The following is a 23,248-nucleotide window of genomic DNA, read 5'->3' as shown; positions in this document are numbered from 1 at the left end:
CCAGTTGGCAATCTTTGTACTTTCATTTCGAGGGTGCAGATTGCATACGTTTTATTAATATGTATAACTTAATTTATTTTATTAATGACTATAACTTTATATATATATATATATATATATATATATATATATATATATATATATATATATATATATATATATATATATATATATATAGTTAAAAAATATGTACCATTTTCCCAAGTGTATATAACTACAACTGTAAGAAAATATCAGAATTCAGAACATACTTTCTGTATTATCTTTGCTTGAACTAAGCCTGCTCCCGATCAGGTTTAAGCTAGCAGAAATGTTGCTATGACAACAACTCTCTGATCAGCTTTGAAGAACGAAACGATCCTGGATCGTGTCAAATCGTCAACATCCAAATCCAGCTAACTGAGTAATCCACGTACGAAGAACGGACCCCTTTTCACTACGTCACCGCGCTGCCACCTTAACTTATTATTATTATTATTATTATTATTATTATTATTATTATAAATACAAAACAAAAATAAAATAAAAAATGTGGCAAATTGTGCAGTGCTAAAAAGTAGAGCACACCAAACCCAATCATCAAAGGTCTGAACAGTGAGAACCATTTTTACAAATAAATATATCAAGGACCCCCCCCCTAACTAAAATAGTTAAACTATTTTAAATGATCAGCATTTTGCCAGTGCCATGTACATGGAGCTTTGAAGCCCAACAAAAAACAGAAATACAGAAATATGTAGCTGCAAGCTGAGAGCCTTGATACAGGAATAATATGACAGAGACCCTGAAGCTCATCTCTCTGAATTCCAAGCAGCGGTCAAGTCATGCCCTGCAAAACAAACACCGCTGGGCATGTGTCAGCTCTCAAACTCACGCACACATGAACACGTACAACTGATCCCTCACTTCTGCTTGACAAGAGCATGTTTCCGACAGTATCGAAGCACACAAGGGGGGAACTACTACTAGATCGCTTAATAGGGTCTTACTGGAAAGTCAACGTTAATTCAAGTGAGAAGTAGCGTTTTGGAAATGTTTTGAAATACTCTTAACGAATGTATTTTGGAAAACAGAATCCAGGCCTCATGGTGGTCAACACATTTTTAGAGTCTGACACATTTTACAGCCGTCTGCTATTTACAATCCTGTTCCTACTCGTTCTTAATATTGTTTCTTGTCACTTATGCACTCTGTAAAAAAAAAAGAGCTCTTCAGATTGAAAATGGATTATTTCAACTCTTGATAGCAGTATTGAAATGTGACAATGGACCAGAAAACCTGTCATAAGGGTTAATGTTTTGTAATTGAGATTTATACAACATCTGAAAGCTGAATGAATAAGCTTTCCACTGATATATAGTTTATTAGGACAGGACAATATATGACAATATCTGGAATCTGAGAGTTCAGAAAAATATAAATCCTAGAAAAACAAACAAACAAAAAAAGTTTAAAGTTCACCTATGATAAAAATCATCTTTTTTTATCTGTTGGGACAAAACTGTTTGTAGGTATAGTGTGTCCACAGTCATATGGGGGTGATAAAAACCCAATTAGTCTCTTTTTTTTAAATTTCCTGTTGTTAAAATAGGATCCAAATCCCTCCCATTTTGTCTCTGAAGTAATGAGTATAATCATACCAACAAAACAGGGCGTGCGCAAAGCAACTGGGATTAAAAGATCTGTTCAGCTCACTGTGATCATCAGTCATTATCAAATGTGATCAAGAATGAGTTTGACAAGTTTGACACGTTTTTAAAACAGTGCATGTTTGTAATCAATTACAGCAATTTTACCGTCTTTATTTTAACACCACAGCTGCGTGTCAGTACAATTATAAAAGAAAATGATTTGTGGATATTAAATCGGGTGTATTTTGTACATTAATATAGCAAAAATCCATACAGCAGTGGATATTAACGTGTATCCTGTCACATTTGCCGTGCAAAAACAGTGCAAAGTTAAAGACGCGCACTGTGTGTGTGTGTGTCTGCATTCGAGAACTTCGTAACAATGTGTTTAACTTGTTGCAGAAAAGTATTAACTCCACAACAAATACATTAAATAATCATTGGGAAAAGTCTTACTGTAGTATTACTCTCAATCGTTGAATAAGATCTACTTCCTTCATGTCTGTCACTGTGCTGACGCACCTGAAGCGGAGATTTAGGCACACTCTCTGACAGGCATGTGGGAACGGTGGGTGAGGAGAAACAGCATTAAAGGCACAGGCCACAAAACAGCTACATAGTGTTAAGCGCAGAAAATTCTAACGTTCTAAAGTGTATAATAAATAACCTGATGGGTGTTTTGAGCTGAAACTTTACAGACACATTCTGGAGACACAAAAGACTTATCTTCAATCTTGAAAATAGGGTAAAATATGTGCCCTTTAAAAGTTTAAAGTTTAAAAGTTCTTAGCAATGAAAATGACTAATTAAAAATTATGTTTTAATATATTTACAGTCAGAAATTTACAAAATGTCTTTGTGGACCATGGTCTTATACTTAATATTCTAATGATGTATTTTGTTTTCTTTTAAAATTATAATTTTGTCAGGCTTCTATGTCTTGAATCAGTAATTTCACTTTTATGGCAAATAACAGGTTATTTTTATCGCTTGTAAGATAAAATAACAGAACAAAAACATAAGAGGCTAAGAAACATGCTCATCGTAGAAGAAAATTCAAGATGTTTTTTGCATCTGAACCTTTCAAATGTTTTTATTGATAGCAACAAAGGAATAAAAAATATCTTGTTATTGTTGGACAGGAGGAGCAGAATCAACTGCATCAACTGAAATAGCATACACTATTAATAAGGACCATTTAGTTACAAAAGTGTATGTTTTGAAAAGGTACCACCGTGACAAATTGTGTACCTTTATTTCTGACCGTTTACTTGGTGACACAAAGGTATCAAGCCATTCCCTTCTATATTATGACATTCTGGATTACCGAAAAAGACAAAATGCTGACTCATCTGAAGACCACCAGGAAAAAGTAAATAACTTCACTAGATCAAGATGATTATTATACAGTCAGAATGTACAGTAATATGTTTAATTTTGTTCTCACTTGTTAGATCAAAGCAACAAACAAATATGTAAGTTTAAATGAGCTAAACCCTGCTATTTTTACATCTTCAATGAAAAATGTTGCAACTTACAGTATAAATATGAGAAAAAAAATCAGCAAAGTTACACAGCACAAAGTTCAGTCTAAATGGAGTTATTCTCTATATCAGCCGTTTCTAAACTAGCCCTGAAATCTTGTAGCCATCAGGTTTTCTTACAAAATTCAGAATTGTAATACTTTCTACCATTTACTATGGCCTGGTTGAGTTCTATTAGAAGTGTTGTTTTTATATCCTTTATCTACATATAAATAACATGTTAAAATGTTTTATAGACTGTAGCTTATTGACTTTATTCTTCAATGCGGAAGTGTGCTCGTTTTTTTGCGATTGTTTTAGAACTTCCGATTAAGCTGCCTATGAGAGAAATGACTAAGGATAATAAACGGCAGAAAACGGTCAAACTACTTGATTATACATGATCATACAGACAAAGTAGAATCATATAATAAGAAAATATCAGTTTGCAACATCAAGCTGCAAAAAAAGCTGTTTCTAAAAAAGAATGATAGTCAATGAGACCTAAAGTCTCGAGCTAAAATGATTCAAATGGCTGCACCCGCTCATATGCAGCAAATAAGGTGAATAGTACCACACCAGAGGTGCCCAAACTGGTGGGCCGGTGTCCTGCAAAGTTTAGTTCCATCACCAATCAGACACACCTGGGCTAGCTAATCAAGTTCTTACAAGGCTTTCTAGAAACATCCGTGAAGGTGTTTTGAGGCAAGTTGGAGCTAAAATCTGCAAAACATCGACTTGACATGACGAGATTGGGCACCCTTGATCTACACTGTTATAATGCACTGTTATAATCCATACAATTTTGTTATTTTGTCCCAACACAAATTGATAAAGTTAGCTTAATTGTTTTTACAAATTTAAGTGGATTGAATATAAAACAATTAAGTTATCTGCCAAAAAACTCAAGAATCCCTTTTTCATTCAGTTAATTTCATATAAGTAGTTAGAAAAATCTTTTTCGAGTGTATTTGTAAACGTTTAACTGTAAGTTTCTGTTTAATGACAACGCTAACTTCACATCTCAAGAGTATTGGCCTTCCAACTGCACAGGACTTGAGAGAGGAGAGAATAGCTGATGGAATGATTCGGAGAAGTGGTTTGTAAGGAGATGTACAGTGGGGAGATAATTTGTGCGAGTGGCGCTTTGAGCACACACACACACACAGAGACACACACACTCTTAGTGCAGCACTGGCTCCCCTCCTGAGGCAATCATTACAGGGATTTGTTCTGCTTGCACTTATAGTTTTAGCAGATCAATCGGAGAAGCATGCGCTAAAACCCATTATTAGTTCTGAGGGCAACGTCTTAGTTTCGGGTGGAGAGGGGGGTGGATTGTCCGCACTGCTGCTTGTTTGAAACGTGGCTCCTTCAGAAGCATCCATGACTGTGAACAACATTCCCCGGAGATGAATGAGAAAATCAATTAGGAGGTGAGAAGCGTTTAGTGCTATCAGTACATGCGAAAACAAATTCATTTAGTGTAATGGAGGCGCCTGCCCTCGGAGATCTCGCTGCGACTCCACTATAACTGGCATATGTTTCATAACATCATAACACACTGATATGAAACACACAATGAGAAGTGACAATCACATCTGAGAGAGTGAGTCTTCATGCAAATCTAAAATTAACTTATAGGCTCTATTTCGTGAACAAGTGTGAAGTATGACAATGAGTTTTAGTGTTCAGTACAATCATTAACTGCCAGTTCTTCAGGGAGACGCTTATAAATGGAAGTCATTTTTGAAAGTATTTGATTTTTATGTAAGTTTGTATTCAATGTTTTGAAGTCTAAAATACAGCATCTTGACCTAAAGTATATTTTTGGGGGTTGTTTTGTGTAAAAAAAATAGCTTACTAGCCTTTTCGGTAAAATGATGTGGCATGGATGTTGCCATGACAGTATAGGGCCTAGAATTACTGTAAAATTATTTAAACAGCTTTGCAGCTCAAAGAATGCTCAAGTATTAATGCTTTTAATAAAATTAGAACATTTGAAATCTCTGAAATCTTTAAAACGTCCAATTCTCTTGCGTTTCTTACAGGAGCTATAATTTTAAATCAAATCAAATCACTTTTATTGTCACATCATTAGCAGCACGTGTGTCATGATGAGTGAAAAGCTTAGGTGCTGGCTCCAGACAGTACAAAATACAATGACAAAATATAGACAGTGCAAAAACAGACAGTGCAAATACAACGACAATGTGAAATTGACAGCGATATGTACAATGAATAGGTGTCCACATAGTTGTAGGCAGTATTGTTTCAAGTATGGATTGGTTAAAGTGCAGTGCATGCTGCATATTGATGGTGTGCAGTGAGGGTATGGAAGAGTTTTAACTTACATAACTTTAACTTTAGCTAATAGTTAGTGTGATGAAAATTGTGATAAAAAGTGATATTTGAGTGAAATTTGTAATGACAACCAAAACTCTTTGAATCAAGAATATAGAACATTCAATAAAACGTAGATTGTGCATAATGTAACTATATTTCTGAGCTCTTGATTGCTTGATTGATGGATTGATGAATGAAAAGCATTACAAAACCTAATAATTAGTGAATCATGGTAGCAGTTAAATACTATAATATAAATACTGAAGTGACATAATGATATTTCTGTACATTTTGAATCGAATGTAAATTCTGAGTAGGCTAAATTGTCCATAGTGTATGAGTGTATGTGGATGTTTCCCAGAGATGGGCATCCACTGCGAAAAGGGCATCCGCTGCGTAAAAAGCTTGCTGGACAAGTTGCCGTTTCATTCCGCTGTGGCGACCCCGGATTAATAAAGGCACTAAGCCGACAAGAAAATGAATGAATGAATGTCTAAGTAATATGAAACATTCACTCATTCATTTATTTATTCATTTTTTTGTCGGCTTAGTCCTTTTATTTATCCGGGGTCGCCACAGCGGAATGAACCGCCAACTTATCCAGCAAGTTTTTACACAGCGGATGCCCTTCCAGCCGCAACCCATCTCTGGGAAACATCCACACACACATTCACACACACACTCATACACTACGGACAATTTAGCCTACCCAATTCACCTGTACCGCATGTCTTTAGACTGTGGGGGAAACTGGAGCACCCGGAGGTAACCCACACGAAGGCAGGGAGAACATGCAAACTCCACACAGAAACGCCAACTGAGCTGAGGTTCAAACCAGCGACCCAGCGACCTTCTTGCTGTGAGGCGACAGCACTACCTACTGCGCCACTGCCTCGCCCAATATGAAACATTCACATATATTATTTGAGATGCAGTACGCATGGAACGTTTGCATAGAGAGACACTGCAGCGGTGCTAAAGATTGTGGTTTTTGTATTTGTACCTAAATTGTTAGTGGTGTCAAAAGCATTTCCCATCCTTATTTACATCCTTGTTGTTGTCCTTGCTACAGCATACTATTAACGGTGATCCTAGAAGCTATGCATGTAACTGCCAATTAAAAAAAAAAAAAACAGGAGACTCACAATCCACAGGAGTTGTTAGCTGAATCCTGCACTGAACTGGGAGAGATTCTTAAAGCTGTCCTTTGTCAAAGGGTAACTATATATGTGTGTGTGTGTGTGTGTGTGTGTGTATATATATATATATTTCTATGGAACGTAATTTAAATTAATTTGTAAGTACTTTTCTCTTTGTATTGTGTCCTTTGGAAGCCCAAATACAGAAACAGAAGAAGTTATGTGGAAATAGCAGCAATTGGACAGCATTTTAGCTAAGATAAGCTTTCTTATCTATAACATTAAAGCACATCTGGCCATGCACCCTTACTGCGCAGGATGTGTGCGTGTGGTGAATGCGCGTATCCATTTATGATCTCATTTACCCAGATGTATTTTTTTGTAGTCCCAGATTTGTTTGCTGTAGGTTTTGCTAAGCTAACTCTGTAAAATGCAATGCCACCCTTCCATTGAACTGAGCATATTACATTCAGAGATGTTGTTTATGTCCACTATGCTACATTACACATCAGCAACAGTTTAAAATATGATTTCGTAGTGGACCACTCCTTTAAAAGTGCATAAATAAGTTCACAGCAGCAATGCTAATTGCTCACTTTCAGAATTGCAATAGAGATTTGGGATGAGATGCATACGAGACAGAAAAGATGACCAATACATTTTTGTTTTAATAATTAACAAACAGCAGAATTTTTAGAAAAGTTATGTTAAAAAACGTCACAGTGCTTTAAAACATTGGGGTTGTGTATTACTTTCTAATAATTAGTCGGCCTGGAGTAAATTAATTCTTCCACGTTTAGCCAGTTTTGACATTGTATTACTGATTTTAAACTTATGTCCACTTCACAGCTGTCCTAATATCCATTCATTTTCATGCATGCGCACCTTTTTAATGTCTGCCATGAAAACACAGCTTTCTTTGAAAGAAGTGAAAGGGCATTCGGGTGGCGATCTGCAAGTATGTGATTGTTACGTAACTCAATGTTCTGTTCATGTTCTGCGGTTTTCTGATCTCCTGGGTTAATTGAGCCAAAGTGAGTTTGTTTTATGAAGGGAAAGGCACTGAGAAAGGCCTTACATCACACAGATGACATTGTGTCCTGCCGCTGGCCTCTCTGACACTCAGGTCAGCTTATGTAAGTTTCCCTCCCGCTCTCTTTCTCTTTACGTCAGGAGTGCGCTGAGGCAGCTATTTAAGTGTGCTAAATGTAAAGCAGCCCAAAGTTATGTAAAAGAATAAAACAAACTGGTAAGCATAGCTCAAACCACTTTTAAACCTCGGAAAGAGAGAGAGAAAAAAAAACACATGGATAAAGCAATATGAAAAATATTCTCTAAAAAAACTTGCATCTGGTGTCTGTTCTACATCATAACGACTGGTAGCCCCACCCACTGAGAATCTCATTGGTTCAAAATTACCTACGTGTTAAATGTCAGATATGTTCTGATTGACTGTTGCTGTGAACGTCATGTTGCTATATTGATGTAACAAACTGACACAGACAGTTGTGAGAGATGTAAAGGAGTGGATTAAGAAGATTTGAAATTATGGGAAAAGCAAAACAAAGAAGTAATATTTCAAATTTACCTTGCAATTTTTTTTCAGATGTAAAAATGAATCACCAGCTGATCACAGACCTGAATGAGAGAGAGAGAGAGAGAGAAAGAGAGATGTATGAGAACCTTGTCTTGGCATAGCAATTATAATTACATTAATTTATTCTGTTTATATTAATATAGACACATGTATACAGCTATGAAAAAAAATAAGGTACCACTGTTACAATTCTGTTTTTCTAAATTTACTAAGTATGGGTTTGAGTTAAATGTTACTATTTATATTGTTTCAAAAAGGTACTGAGAAAAAAATAATAATATATATATATATATATATATATATATATATATATATATATATATATATATATATATATATATATATATATATATATATATATATATAAAATTATTAATATTTAGAGCATTATTAAATGACAACTGGTAAGAATCAAATAATATTTTAATTTGTTGAGTATAAATGTTGTTGTTATTCAACCAAATACAAATATAGAAGTTGACACTTTTGTTATGCGTGTGTATTTTTTTAAATTGCTAACATGACATGACAATAATAACATTATTTCTTTAAAGGCTCTAAATTACAACATTTTTAAATAGGAAGTTAAAAAAATAGGAAAAGAGATTTTACTTCAAACACTTAAGGCTCTATCCAGTAACGTAGTGGATGCATGATCAGGGGGGCCCCCACATTTTGCGCTATGCCACTAGCCCTATCATACACCCAGGACAATAAGTAGCAAGACATGATTTGTTACTATTTTCAGACCAGCGCAATCCTAATATTCATGTCTTGCGACACGTTGTTTAAATAGCAAATCCATTTGCGCCACTTTGTGGACTCATGAGTGTTCTGGTCTAAAAAGGAGGTGTGTTAAGGCACATTGTTGGCATGTTGATATTTTGAGAAACTTAAATAGACTGCGCCATTGACCAACTGAACGCTTGTCTGAAGTCCAGCACAAAGTGCGTTAGTTTTGCGTCTATGCAGGTCCATGCTTATATTGCTTTTTCCAGTTCATTCATGACAATTTACATTTGAATAATGTTATTATTAGTATTATATGCATATTCATATTTGTTTTAATAAACAAAAGTTTACATTTGTCAACCTGTCGGGTTTTGGACCATATGGGGCATAAGAATAGGACGTGTGTTTGGATACAACTCAGTTTTTTGACCACACTTAGTTATTATTGTTCATTTTTTCGTTTGCTGGAAATTAGAACTGAATTTTGAAATAAATATTTGCACTTAACAAATTAAATTCAATATGTAGGCTAATGGATGTCTTCAGTGGAGTGTTTCCTTATCCCTAAAAGTAAAAGAGTAAAGTAGAGTAAAAGTAAAGAGGCCGAATGGAGAAGGCTCTTTCTATATTCTCATGCTGCAAATTGTTTGTTTAACTGTTTTCTCGCTAATAAAGAGTTCAGTTTTTCCAATTACAAAATCTGCATGTAAATAGCAAATGCGTCATATTGTGACGCATCTGACTCTTAAAGGGAATGAGACTCTGATTAGTTTAATGCATGTTATGCACAAAACACACCCATAACTCATTTGGAAAATAAGCACAACCCTGTTAGACCATGCACCAGGGTGCTGATCGTATTTTTACATCCTTAAAATAGCAAAAGTGGATTTGTACACGCCCTTAATGCTTTTGCACCTGGGCTTCAGACTTTGCGCCTAGATTGTTAAAATAGAGCCCATAAAGTGCAAGTCAAAACACTTTATTTGTTTTCAATCAGTCAAACTTAAAATGAAAATGTCATCAATTAGAGCAGAAAAAGTCAGCATGTCAAAACAACAAAAATATGTCATGTTTTCAGAAATGATTATATTTATTTTTTAATAAACAATACCAATGTTTTAACTTCAGAAAGGTAATACATCAATTCTAGAATAACCCTGACCTTCACATCTCAACAAATATAAATATCGGTCAAACAATGTTCTAAATGACAATTGTTATTTGAAAGTTGCAAAAATTTTATCTTTACAGAACAAAAACTCACACCTATTAAATCCAGAACATCCAGCCAAAGTGGAAATGTTTAGGTGCTCTATTTTTCTTCCATAGCAGTTTACACTCTTAAAAGGCTAGGTTATTCAAACCAAAAACTGGGTAAAATATGGACAAACACATTTGTTGGTTTATACAGTACATTAATGCAAACAATTTCCAAATTTGGAAAAATTCATTTTTAAGTCTACCATTATAACACATATTCCTGTACATCTGTGCACCAAACTTTCTAGGACACTGAACTCTAGAATAACAGCCCATGCGTACAGTAAAAACAACATAAACAGAAAAGTTAATAACAAGACAAGGCAAGACAAACAAAAGTTCCCAAATGCTAATGACGAGGTTCCACTAGTCTGTTTGAGGACTGTTTGAATGTGCAGGTAGGAGGTGGGGGGTCTGTTTCCTCTCCAAGGGCCTACAGACGCGCTCCCTTCCCACATACAGTCTCTTTTGTTCTCTGATAAATTGACACTGCCAGTTCCCCACGTTGGCAAGACATGAGGAAGAGACCGCCGGGGAAAAACAAGTAGAAGCAGCGGCGCTACATGTGATTGGTATCATTTCTGACTGACTCTCTTCATGTTTTTATCTGCACCGTCTCCACAGGCATTAATTTCAAAGCTCTGATTGGGGGTGCTAAGAGGGAAAAAAAAGTCATTGTGTTCAGTCAGCCATTAATATCATTGAATATGTTGTATCCTGCCAGATAAGTTGTCTAAATGCTCATCAGCCGTACAATTCCTAACTTTTATTTTATATATTTCTGGTTGCAAAATAAATGTTTTATGGTCAAGCAGGAACAGACAGTGCAAAGCACAAAAAGAAACTAACACATAATAATTGTAATTTTTTTTTTGCCTAAACATTATTGTAATATCAGTATTTTGATTGTAGTGTTAGGCAAAGTTTGAGTAAGTCTGAAGATTTTTTTTTTTTTTTTAATTTTGCTGTTAAGATTATTTCCAATATTTTATACATGTTTCGTTTTGTTTCATCATTTGTTCTTTCATTTACTGAATTAATCAATGATGGCATTTATTTTATTTACTTTTTTATTCAGCTCATAGCATTCATTTCATTCCAATTCAATTCAATTCAATTCAATTCAATTCAATTCAATAAACTTTACTCTTTATCCCACAGGGGTTAGACAACTGTCTTTAGACATAGGCTCACACACAACAACAAAACATAAATTAACAAACTTACACAATTATTTAAAAAAAACAAAAGCAGTGAAAATAAATGTCTTCCTGTACTTAGACTTTTTTGCTTAAGGAACTTTAAACCCTCAACCTGATGAAAGTAACCTAAAGGAACCATGTAAAGGATGGGAAGAGTCTTCCACAACAGTGGAGGTTTTTCTTTTTGTTGCTGTTATAAATAAATAAGAGGTGTTTGTCTATCACCAATTATTAAAAAAAATAATAATAAAAAATAAAAAAAAACTTTTTTCAAAATCAATGAAATCAGTCAATCGTTTTTTTTTTACATTTACACATTAATTTATTTACTTTTTCCTTTCACTTACTTTTTCATTTAGTAATAATATAAATAAGAATTTATTAAAAATAATCAAGACATGTTGCATAATAAAAATAATTGTTTCGAGGCGTCACAGTGGCGCAGTGGGTAGCACGAATGCCTCACAGCAAAAAGGTCGCTTGTTCGAGCCTCGGCTGGGTCAGTTGGCATTTCTGTGTGGAGTTTGCATGTTTACTCTTGTTCGCGTGGGTTTCCTTTGGGTGCTCCAGTTTCTCCCACAAGTCCAAAGATATGTGAATTGGGTAAGTTAAATCGTCCGTAGTGTATGTGTGTGTGTGAATGAGTGTGTATGGATATTTCCCAGAGATGGGTTCCCACTGGAAGGGCATCCACTGCGTAAAACATTTGCTGGATAAGTTGGCCGTTCATTCTGCTGTGGCGACCCTGGATTAATAAAGGGACTAAGCCAAAACTAAAATTAATAAATGAATTAATTAATCATATTTGTTTTATTTCAATTAATAAGCATGTATTTTATTATTTTTTGTTTGAATTTGTATTGTAGTTCACAACAATGATCCTGATCCTAAATAATAGTATTAATTTCCTTTTTGGCTCCAGTGCCACAGTTTGCAATTAAAGTGAGGAAAACAAAATCAGTCCGTGACACTTTTGCCTCAAAACCCCATTTTTCAAGCAGCGCAGGAGAAAAAGCTTCATGTGATTTTCAGAATCTCCAGCCAACAAGCAGTGAAATACGGCTCAAAGAAATCTAGTTGAAAGCTGGCAAAGTTTCTGTGCCGTTGGAATGACTACACTAATAAATGAAATAGACTCATAAATTCTTCATGGCCAGTGGCCATAAGTGAATCCATAACTGAGGAAAAATCTGTTGCGTTCACCTCTGTGTGACGAACCTCGCTTATGTAATCAGTAAAATAATTCTTCCTCGTCTCCGAACATTATGAAAGCCCGCCGTTGCAAAATATGTGACTCATTGTATTGAGGAAAACAAGCTATTATTTACTCATATGACTTTCTCTCTTACATGAACACAAAAGGTGAATATTTGATGAAATATGTCCGCTGTGTTCTTTTTAGCATTATGAAAGTGAATGGCATCAAAAACTGTCATTCAAAAAAACAAAAAAATTAATTGGATAATAGTAAAAATATGATAATAGTAAAAATATTGTCAACTAGAACTATTTAGATATCAGAGCAATCTCATTAACTGACATTTTGGCTAATTAAAATATACAGCCAGAATATAAACTGTAAAACGTGATAAGTTGCTTTACTTAAAAAAGTGAGTAAACCTGTTGTAATTTGGCAATTTTGTAAGCTGACTTAACTTTTACAATTATTCACAATAGTTTTAAGGCAACAGGTTTACTCTCTCTCTCTCTCTCTCTCTCTCTCTCTCTTTATATATATATATATATATATATATATATATATATATATATATATATATATATATATATATATATACACATATACAGTTGAAGTCAGAATTATTGGCCCCCCTGAATTACTAGTGCCCCTATTTATTTATTTCCCCAATTTCTGTTTAATGGAGGACAGATTGTTTCAGCACATTTCTAACCATAATAGTTTTAAAAACGTATTTCTAATAACTGATTTATTTTATCTTTGCCATGATGACAGCAAAGAAAATTTGACTAGATATTTTTCAAGACACTTCTATAGAGCTTAAAGGGACATTTAAAGGCTTTACTGGGTTAATAAGGTGAACTGTAGGTTAGGGTAATTAGGCAAGTTATTGTATAACAATGGTTTGTTCTGTAGACTATTAAAAAAAATAGCTTAAAGGGGTTAATAATTTTGTCCCAAAAATGTTTTTTTTTTTTTTTTTTTTATTAATAACTGCTTTTATTCTAGCTGAAATAAAAGAAATAAGACTTTCTCCAGAAGAAAAAATATTATCAGGCATACTGTGAAAATTTCCCTGCTCTGTTAAAAAAAAATATATAGTACTTTTTAAAAGTAATAATGCCTTTTATTTTTTAAGTAAAGTCAACTAATTTAGCTTTTACAGTGTGTGTGTATACATATTATACTATATATATTTCTCATATATAAAACATCTATAAATAGAAATATAAAACACCTACACATCTATACATATTTATATGATATAAATATACATCCTTTCATGTCATTCAGACCTGTAACACAATCCAAAAAAAGTTGGGACAGGTGCAATTTATTAATATTAATAAAGTTATTAATAATAAAAAGTAAGGGTATTAATAAAGTAAGCTGGTTAAATAATGCAATTTGAAACAGGTAATGGCAATTATGATCTGGTGCAAAAGCAGCATCCAATAAAGGTCTAGTCCTTTAGGAGCAAAGATGGGCCAAAAACTTTGAGTTTGCCATCAAAAACATGAGAAAAATATTGAAACGTTTAAAACAATGCTCCTCAAAAAAAAAAAAAAAAAAAAAGGATAACATTTAGATATTTCACCTAAAATAAATATAACAAAAATAAAAGTGTCAAGGATGCAAGCCTAAGCAGAACAACCATGATCTCCGATCTCTCAGGTGGCACTGCTTCAAGAATCCTCATTTATCTAAAAGCGATATCACAACATGGGCTCAGGACTACTTTGGCAAACCTTTGTCAAGTACCACAATATATAGTTACATCCACAAATGCCAGTAAAAACTGTACTGTGCCAAAAAGGAAACCCTATGTTAACAGTGTCTAGAAATGCTGTCAACTTCTCTGGGCTCTAAGGCATCTGGGATGGATCATCACACATTGGAAACGTTTACTGTGGTCAGATAAATCAGTATTTCAGGTATTTTTTGGGGGAGAAATGGACGTCGTGTGCTCTGAACCAAAGAATAGAAAGATCATCCAGACTGTTACAGGCAAAAAGTCCAAAAGCCAAGGTCTGTAATGGTATGGGGTTATGTCAATGCCTTTGGCAAAGGTAACTGCACTTCAGTGATAGAATCATTGATGCTGAAAAGTACGAAGAGATTTTGGAGCACAATATGCTGCCTTCTTTTCCAGCAATGCCCATGCATATTTTAATAAGACAATGCAAAACCACATTCTGCACACATTACAAAAGTCCTGGTTGCAGGGAAGAGAATATAGGTACTTTATTGGCCTGTCTGCAGTCCCGACCTGGGGCTAGTAGAGAATCTGTAGCACTTTTTTAAATGCAAAATGCAACATTGAAAACCTCATACTATTGCCCAATTAAGACTTGTTTGCAGGAAGAATGAAACAATATTACACCTGAAACCAAAATTGGAATTTGTGTTTATTCAAAAATAAAAATAAATAAAATCAAAAGGAACACATTGAATTATTATTATAATTGTCTGCAATGAAATACCAGTCAAAGTAAAAAAAAAAAAAAAAAAAAAGAAATCCCTTCTTTCTTTGATTATTTGCGTTTTCCATACCGTCACATATTTTTTCTGATTTGGCCTTGTATAAATGTGAATGAATAGATTAATTAATTGACATTTAAATTTTCAATAAAAATGAATGTTTGATAACTTTCTATTTTTGCATTGCTTCAGTGTGTCTCTAAGCATACAAGGTCACTTTTAGCATCCCTGCTCTTCACTAAGGTTGATCTGGGTTTAGCACAGACACACACAGCTGAGGATCAGAGAGTCCATTTAACATGTAGACCTTCACAGGGTCTTAAGTGCTGACCGAGGCCAGGCTGATGCACACAGAGGAGCAAACACTCTGCCCAATGAAAAATACATTCAGCTGAATTCACCTTCGCATTTTAACTCACTTTTGCACAGAACAGAAATAGCCAAGGCCTAAAATTAGCCCTTACCATGTGCCAACTACAAAAAAAATAAACATTGGAGGAGTGAAAGTGTTTGACAAAGTATTAATTGTGTATTTGTTTGATGGCTGAAAATGTTTTTGTTTCATACATTTTTTGAATATGACGTTTTAAACACATTTCTTAAACTGCAATTACTGAGTTTCAATTTGTGTGTATTCTCATGTGTTAATGTTGTCCATTGTAAAAAATATCCATTAAATAACAGTTTCTATATTTTGTGATTTGCAGGAATTTTTTTTATTTATAGTTATGAAATTCTTTATGGGAGCTTGATCTCTGGTCTGTCAACTTTTAAATTTAAAAATTCAACTCTGTAGTTTAACAAAGTGAAATTTATTGACATTTTAGAAACCATAAAACTCACTCACCATCCTTTGCCTTAGTACCTTAGTGCTTTGCCTTAGTCCCTTAGTCGCCACAGTGGAATGAACCACCAAACAATAAAATACAATATGCAAATAAACAACGATATGAAAGAAACAATATGATATATACACTACCTGAGAAAACTCCTGTCGTCTATCCAGTTTTTAGGAACAACAAATAATAACTTGACTACTAGTTGATCATTTGGTATCAGAAGTGGCTTATATGAAAAGTAAAAGCCTCTAGATTACGCTTCTTTTACCAAAATAAAATACGATCTTGCCTTGATTTTGAATTATTTTATGAGGACAGTAAGATCTGACTTTGCTTAGACAAAAGTCTTTTCACTTAACAGAAATGATGTACAGTATATAATTTAAAGTCATGGTGCAATGGGAAAATAATTAATAATGTGTATGACTCCCATGAGCTTAAACAACTGCATCCACACATCTCTGCAATGATTCAGATATCTTAATAATAAAGTCATTTGGATTACCAGAGTTTATCAAGATTCTTTGGATTCATCTTTAATGCCAACCCCCTCATCTTACCCCAGACATGCTCAATAATGTTCATGCCTGGTGACTGGGCAGGACAATCGTGAAGCACCTTGTCCTTCTTTGCTTTCAGGAACTTCAATATGGAGGCTGAAGTATGAGAAGGAGTGCTATCCTGCTGAAGAATTTGCCCTCTCCTGTGGTTTGTAATGTGATAGGCAGCACATATTTCTTAATACCTCAGGCTTTTGATGCTGCCATACACACTGCAGACCTCTCACATGCTCCCATGCTGAATGTAACTTCAAACCATGATTTTTCCTTCACCAAACTTGACTGATTTTTGTGAGAATCTTGGTCCATGTGGGAACCAATAGGTCTTCTGCAGTATTTGTGATGACTGCGATGCAGCTCAACAGATGATTCATCAGAAAAAATATACCTTGTTGTGCCACTTTTCCCAAATGATCAACTAGAAGTCACGTTATTATTTGCTGCTCTTACAACCGAGATCGACAAGACTTTTGTCAGGCAGTGTATTCTATAAGTCTGTAAAGCATACGGGCACCAATCCAGACAATATATCACTTGAAACAATTAAACATGTAAATACAAGTACATTTTTCAATATTTCCAACAACAAAAGTTGTTGAAGTAAAGATCAAGGTCCCATTGAAAAGTATAAATTATTGGGGGGAAAAATATGGAAAACTATATGGATGTTTTCTATTGTAGAAAAAAAAACACTTGAAATTTAACATGAAACTATACTTTTTTTTTTTTTTTACATTTTAACTCTCCAACCCCCTCGCTCCCCTAAAGCATCCAAGTTCAGTTGAACAGGTAAATATATTGTTATATATCGGCTAAGCAAAGAAAAACATATACTGTATTCCACATACAAGAATACACATATCAATCAATTAACCTGTAGTGTGAGAGGTATTTGCTTGTGCCATTGTAAGATTTTGTTCCAAACATTGCATAATCAGATCCTAAATTTTATAATACTCTTTATTTTTTAAAGCGTTGAGTGACTCAGTTTGAAGTAATTGTTGCTCCAAATTAAGTATCTTTTTGAGGAACTAAGCAAAAAATAAAAAAATAAAAAATAAAATAAAACATCCATACAACCAAAAGCAGAGACATCTTACACAGATGGCAAATTCTCAGAATGTTTTGAAATTGAAAATGTGAAACTTTTTTAAAATGCAAAAGAAGAACTTTGATACATGTTACCCATTTTTGTTGCATTTATTAACATTTATATAAGTTGTCACCAGGGCATGACATTAACACCCGCAATCCCGTCAAATGCGGATGGGTCAGATAAACACTCCTACTAGCCACTTTGGCTGTTACAAAAAAAATTAAAAATACATTTTGGTTTCCTTAAAAGCAGGTTTCAACTAAAAGATTTATCCAATATGCTTGCAAATGTGATATTGGAATCGAGAAACAGCACGACTAACAAAAAAAATAAAGAGTTTGCACAAGCAAAAGAAAGCAGGTGAACACCGAATAAAAGGTTGATCACTCGTGGTAACAGCTGATGTGATGTGCACGACTGTTTAAAACATGTGCATGCTCCCGTTTCCTAGTGTGAAGAACTGTGATTGGTTCTCTTTCAAAAAAACTTGACAAAAAGTTATGCTGATACACAAACAGTCTTTCTGCTTTCAAGAGCTCCAAATTTGTCTTTTGGTAAGAAGCACCGGTTGCTTTCGCTTTGAACACATTATTAATTGGCCTTAACCATGTGCTTGTGATCCTCCTTTTATTATCATTATCACACGTTTTTGCTCACATTTTTGTTGTTGTTGTTAATATGGTTGAATGATCTTTTTTTTTTTTTTTTACAATAACATTGCTTTAATATGAGATTAACTATCCATTAGGGATGTAACGGTATTGTAAATACCGTCATACCGCAATATTAATTTTTTTCGATATTACCGTAGTCGCATGACTCGGTAAAACTATAAGTCTTCTGAGAAAATTTGCTCAGGCAAATGAAGCGAACGGGAGGTACCGGAAACTACAATTCCCATCAGCCCAGGCTTGGCCATAATCCCTTGCGGTCTGTTGTTGCTACAGATCCAGTAATGCGGAAATGGAATGTGCTGCTAGAAGCGGGGATCAAAAAGAGCTGGAAAACCCTAAAGCGGGTGTTGTCGCCGCACGCGTACTGAATAGTGGTGTTGTCGCGCGAGTTCTTATCAGCGGTGTTGTCGCGCGCGTACTGAATAGTGGTGTTGTCGCGCGAGTTCTTATCAGCTGTGTTGTCGCGCGCGTACTGTAAAGCGGGGACTTTATGTAAAGCGGGGGTATGTCGCGTCGCAGGGGCACTTTTGATCATTTTGGAAGGGAACTTTCTATCCAAGACTAAAAAGGGCATGTGCACTGCACAGGTTAAGCACTGTGTGTGCACGTGCCTGCAAGTTGGGGAATACGACTAATATCATGGGGACTGCAGAAACACAGCACACTGTTCAGATTGATGCAGACATGAGATCTCTATCTCACTCATGGTTTGTCCTCTCAAGTGGGGGAAAGACAATGCACAACGTTCCCCACTGCTGTCAACCTGGGCCAAGTCATATCTCTCTTGTCCCAGAAACCTCAGTCCCAAATGAGAGGGTTTTTTTTTTTCTGTTGCAGGGGACATTGTAAATACCCAGAGATACCAGCTTTTACCAGATTATATTTATATGATAATTTTCCTTTAAACCCATCTCTATCTAAGTGAGTGATTAAATGTTGAATGTGATGAGTTTTCAACAATACTAAATTGAAACTTTATTTTTTTTACATGGTTTAATATTTTTTTGTTATTAAAATTGAAGTTCCTGTTTCAAAGCTTTTGGCACTTTTTTGGAGTATTTTCATAAGTTTTGTTTTTTCCTGTAAATGATTCAATAAATACCGTACCGTGACATTCATACCGAGGTATTACCGTACCGTGAAATTCTGATACCGTTACATCCCTACTATCCATTTATATGTAGTTAACTCGGGATCTGAGAGATTGTTAACCAGGACCGATTACTGTGCATATTTTTGATACATGACAATAATATATATATTTTTTTAAAAGTCTATTGTTTTTTTTTTTGTTTTTTAAGAAATGTTTTGTTAAATAAAAACTATAGTATACAGCTATATTTAGCTTGTTTTTACACATTTAAAATTTATGTCTAAGAAATAATTGTTGTTTGGTGTGGTACGAGGTATATTTGATAAATCCTTAATTTTGAGTTCTGAAAGTCATGTGAAATAAAAACTAATCGCAATATAACACTATGAAACCATGACCCATTTGCTCATACACGACACACAAAAAGTGAGGCATGTGAACATAACACAAAATCTTAATCAAGTATTTTAGCAAGTCATATTTATGCATATAAAAAAAAATTCCCCACCAACAAAATTGTGGCTAGTGAAAATACAGAGTGGCTAGTAATGGAAAACTACTGACCACAGTGGCTGGTGATCAAAAAAGTTAATGTCAAGCACTGGTTGTCAGTAAAATTTTGAAATATCACGCCAGACTGTAAACATTCATATTTCATATTAACCCATCTAACTTTGATTTTATGTTGCTTAACGGGGGAAATAAAAAGACTGCTACAAATATGCCTGTTATGACTCCAAAGCATGAGAAAGTCATCAACCAACAGCCAAATTTTTGATGTGATGTGAGAAACAATCCATAAAAACTGACTTGCATTTCATCCAAGTGGCCCTAAATTACTCCAGCGCTTACCATCTACTGGCTTTGCGTCCTCCAGATTTCCATCTCTCATTATCCCCTCTGTAATTCAGTGTCATATTCCCCATAATCTTTCCAAAATCTTCCCATTCTCTTCTCTCCACTTTGTGGCCGTTTCATTGTTTCCAGGGAATCTTGCACATTGCCAAACTGGGTTAGGCAGACGTATGTTAAGCTGTGAATGATTGATGTGGCATAGACTCGACCGCTCTCTTGTCTCGCCATAAGCTTAAATCATTCGCACAAACATTTTACGATATTTCCTTTGAAGTCGTAGGCCTTCAGGAAACGTGCTTTTATTAAGACTATTGATTTAGCGCTGATGCTCTTAATGTGTTGAAATCATTAAAAATGCACTTATTATAACCGCGTGATACGAAGCAGTCCTGATTTACTCTCTGTCAGAAGAGCGAGCTCACAGCCTACAGGGAGATACACTTGTTTTGTATTATATTCTCCAAAGTAGGCTGCTTTAGCTCTGCCTTAACAATAAGCACACAGATGCGAACACCCGGAGGAATTGCCTGACTGAGATCTATACTAGAGTCTTCTACGCTTCTGTGTGTGCGCATATGTGTGTGTGTTTCGAAGAGAACAGGGACTAACTGTACCCCAGAGCACTACACCATGGGCCAGAGTTTTATACTTGGTCCGCCACTGATTTCAGAATGTGACTGCTGTTTGTGTGTATATAACGCAATTTATCAAATCAGCATCTGTCATCCTCATGGGACGTTCTGACACGATGCAAATCCACTTCACACCATCCAATAAAACATCCTATCAGCCTCAGCCATTAACATGATGGACTGCCCTCCGGTAAGTAGGATTGTGGATCACAACAAGGACTTTTATAAAATGCTAAAACAGCTGGACAAACTCATAACTCTCATTTTTGAGGGTTTTTTTTTTCCTCGCGTGTTCAGGATGTTCAGTAAAGCCCTGATCTCCTCCCAAAAGCCCACCCATCCAATCCGAGGTTAAGAGCATGTAGGAATGGCCACAATGCATGGAATTTGAGCTGCAACGTTCAGCTACCAGAAACTTTCCTTCCATATTTGGACCCGCAGATGGAGGATTTGAAAATCCAGCCCCGTTCTGTGTTTCTCCGCCTTCTGTGTTTAACTAAAGTGTTCCATCCCTCTCAAGTGGCTGTAGAAGATGCTGAAAAATACAGAGAAATAACTACAACTGCTGAAGTAAATTGAAAAACTAGATTTAAATACAAAAAAAAAAAAAAAAAATGGAATACTGCCATAAGACAGAACCATCGCTGTCACATCTGAATGATGAAATCCCTATATTTCACTACAGGCTAGTGCTTAGAAAGAATGCATTTAAATCAATTAAAATATATATTTTTGCTCATCAAAGAATGACACTGTAAACAGCACAACAGTTTTTAATTTGTCAATAATAAATGCTTCTTGATTTTTTTTTTAATTCTGAGTGACAATGTAAAGCTAAATACTGAAGTAATGAAATGCTGAAAATGAATTATTTTACTAATATTTTTATTAGTATTTTAAATAGTAATATTTAATAATTTCACAATTTTGATCAAATAAATGCAGCCATTCGTTCATTCATTTTCTTTCAGCTTAATCTCTGATTTATCAGAGGTCGCCACAGCGGAATGAACCACCAACTATTCTGTAATATATTTTATGCAGCAGACGCTTTTCCAGTCAAAACCCAGTACAGGGAAACACCCATACACTGTCACCTTTACACACACTAATGTACTACAGATAATTTAGTTCATCCAATTTACTTATAGCGCATGTCTTTGGACTGTAGGAAAAACCAGAGCACCTGGAAGAAACCAGCGACCTTCTTGCTGTAGGGCAACAGTGCTAACCACTGAGCCACTGTGTCACCTAAATTCAGCCAATTGTGGACTTAAAATGAATAAACCTCACCACCAACCATAAAAATGTTTTTATCGGGATAAACAAATGATCGGGATCACGTGCTTTTAGACTCGATTGGAATCGCATGTTACCTCACGATCAGAATGCTTTTAAACATATATTTTCATTATTTTTTAACACATCTTTAATTATGTGGCTATGCGGTGACACAGAGTTAGACCTCTCTCTTGACTTTACATAGAAACAGCAACACGTGCTGCATGAGTCGACATTACTTTGTTTTTGCAAAGACGCTATTGGTTAAGTACACAGAAGCAGCTTGAAGCAGAAAGAGCTAGGCTGTGTCAGAAACCGCATACTTCCATACTATACAGTACGCTAAAATCAGTATGTGAGCCGAGTAGTATGTCCGAATTCATAGAATTCGAAAATCAGTAGGCAAGAAGTACCCGGATGACTTTTTACTTCCTTCGAGATTCTGAAGTGCGCATCGCATGCACGCTGCACTATCCCATGACGCTCCGCGAAAGAATTCATAAATAGCAGTGAAGCGACGCAACTGATGTAGGTAGGTCTAGTGACCATAACAAAATGGCGGATTTAGTACATCCGAATTCCATTGATACTTTTCACATTCATACTGTTCAGAACATACTTTTCTAATGGCCGAGTAGTATGTTTAAATTCAAATGCAGTAAGCGGATTCGGACGCAGCCCGAGATGTCTGTGGTCTAGAGGTATTAAATTGATGACGACAACATTGCCATAGCAAACTGTGAGATATGTAAACTTGGGATTGCCTGCAGGGTATTTTAAACTGAGGTGCTGTAGTAGTAGATTTATTTAATGTTTACTGTTGCACTAAAGTCTAAAAGTGAAGAATTGTTGTTATTTACAACTTGATTGTTCAAGCTATCTCACAGAAGTGCTGTTTGTTACCAAAGATGTTGAATGTTAAAATAAGGTGAATTTAATAAAAAATAGGAAACAACCTGGATCTGTTTGTTCGCTCTTCTTTATTACTTTGTATGTATTATACAGTAAAAGTATTGGATCAGGGTTCAGTATTGGTTGACACTCAAAATCAAATGACTCGAACTTGGATTCGAGGGCAAAAAAACCTGATCAGGACATCCCAACAA

The 23,248-nt window shown here is 35.1% G+C and overlaps 1 protein-coding gene across 16 annotated transcripts in view; it reads right to left on the bottom strand.

Annotated features, from left to right (window-relative positions):
• Positions 1-23,248, bottom strand: part of lpp (LIM domain containing preferred translocation partner in lipoma) — a 482,039-nt gene that overhangs the window by 309,621 nt on the left and 149,170 nt on the right. For 15 of the 16 annotated variants that reach the window (XR_015492875.1, XM_087256062.1, XM_087256064.1 and 12 more), the window contains 1 exon segment: positions 8,228-8,277. The exons of the other annotated variant lie outside the window; for it this stretch is intronic. The gene's annotated coding sequence lies outside the window, so the exon portion shown is untranslated. 16 annotated transcript variants of the gene reach the window in all.

The sequence above is a fragment of the Danio rerio genome, chromosome 6 (genome assembly GCF_052040795.2).
Source record: "Danio rerio strain M-AB ecotype USA chromosome 6, GRCz13ab, whole genome shotgun sequence".
NCBI classification, from domain to species: domain Eukaryota; kingdom Metazoa; phylum Chordata; class Actinopteri; order Cypriniformes; family Danionidae; genus Danio; species Danio rerio.
The sequence above is the reverse complement of the archived record's forward strand: the minus strand, read 5'-3'. Positions and strand labels throughout refer to the sequence as shown.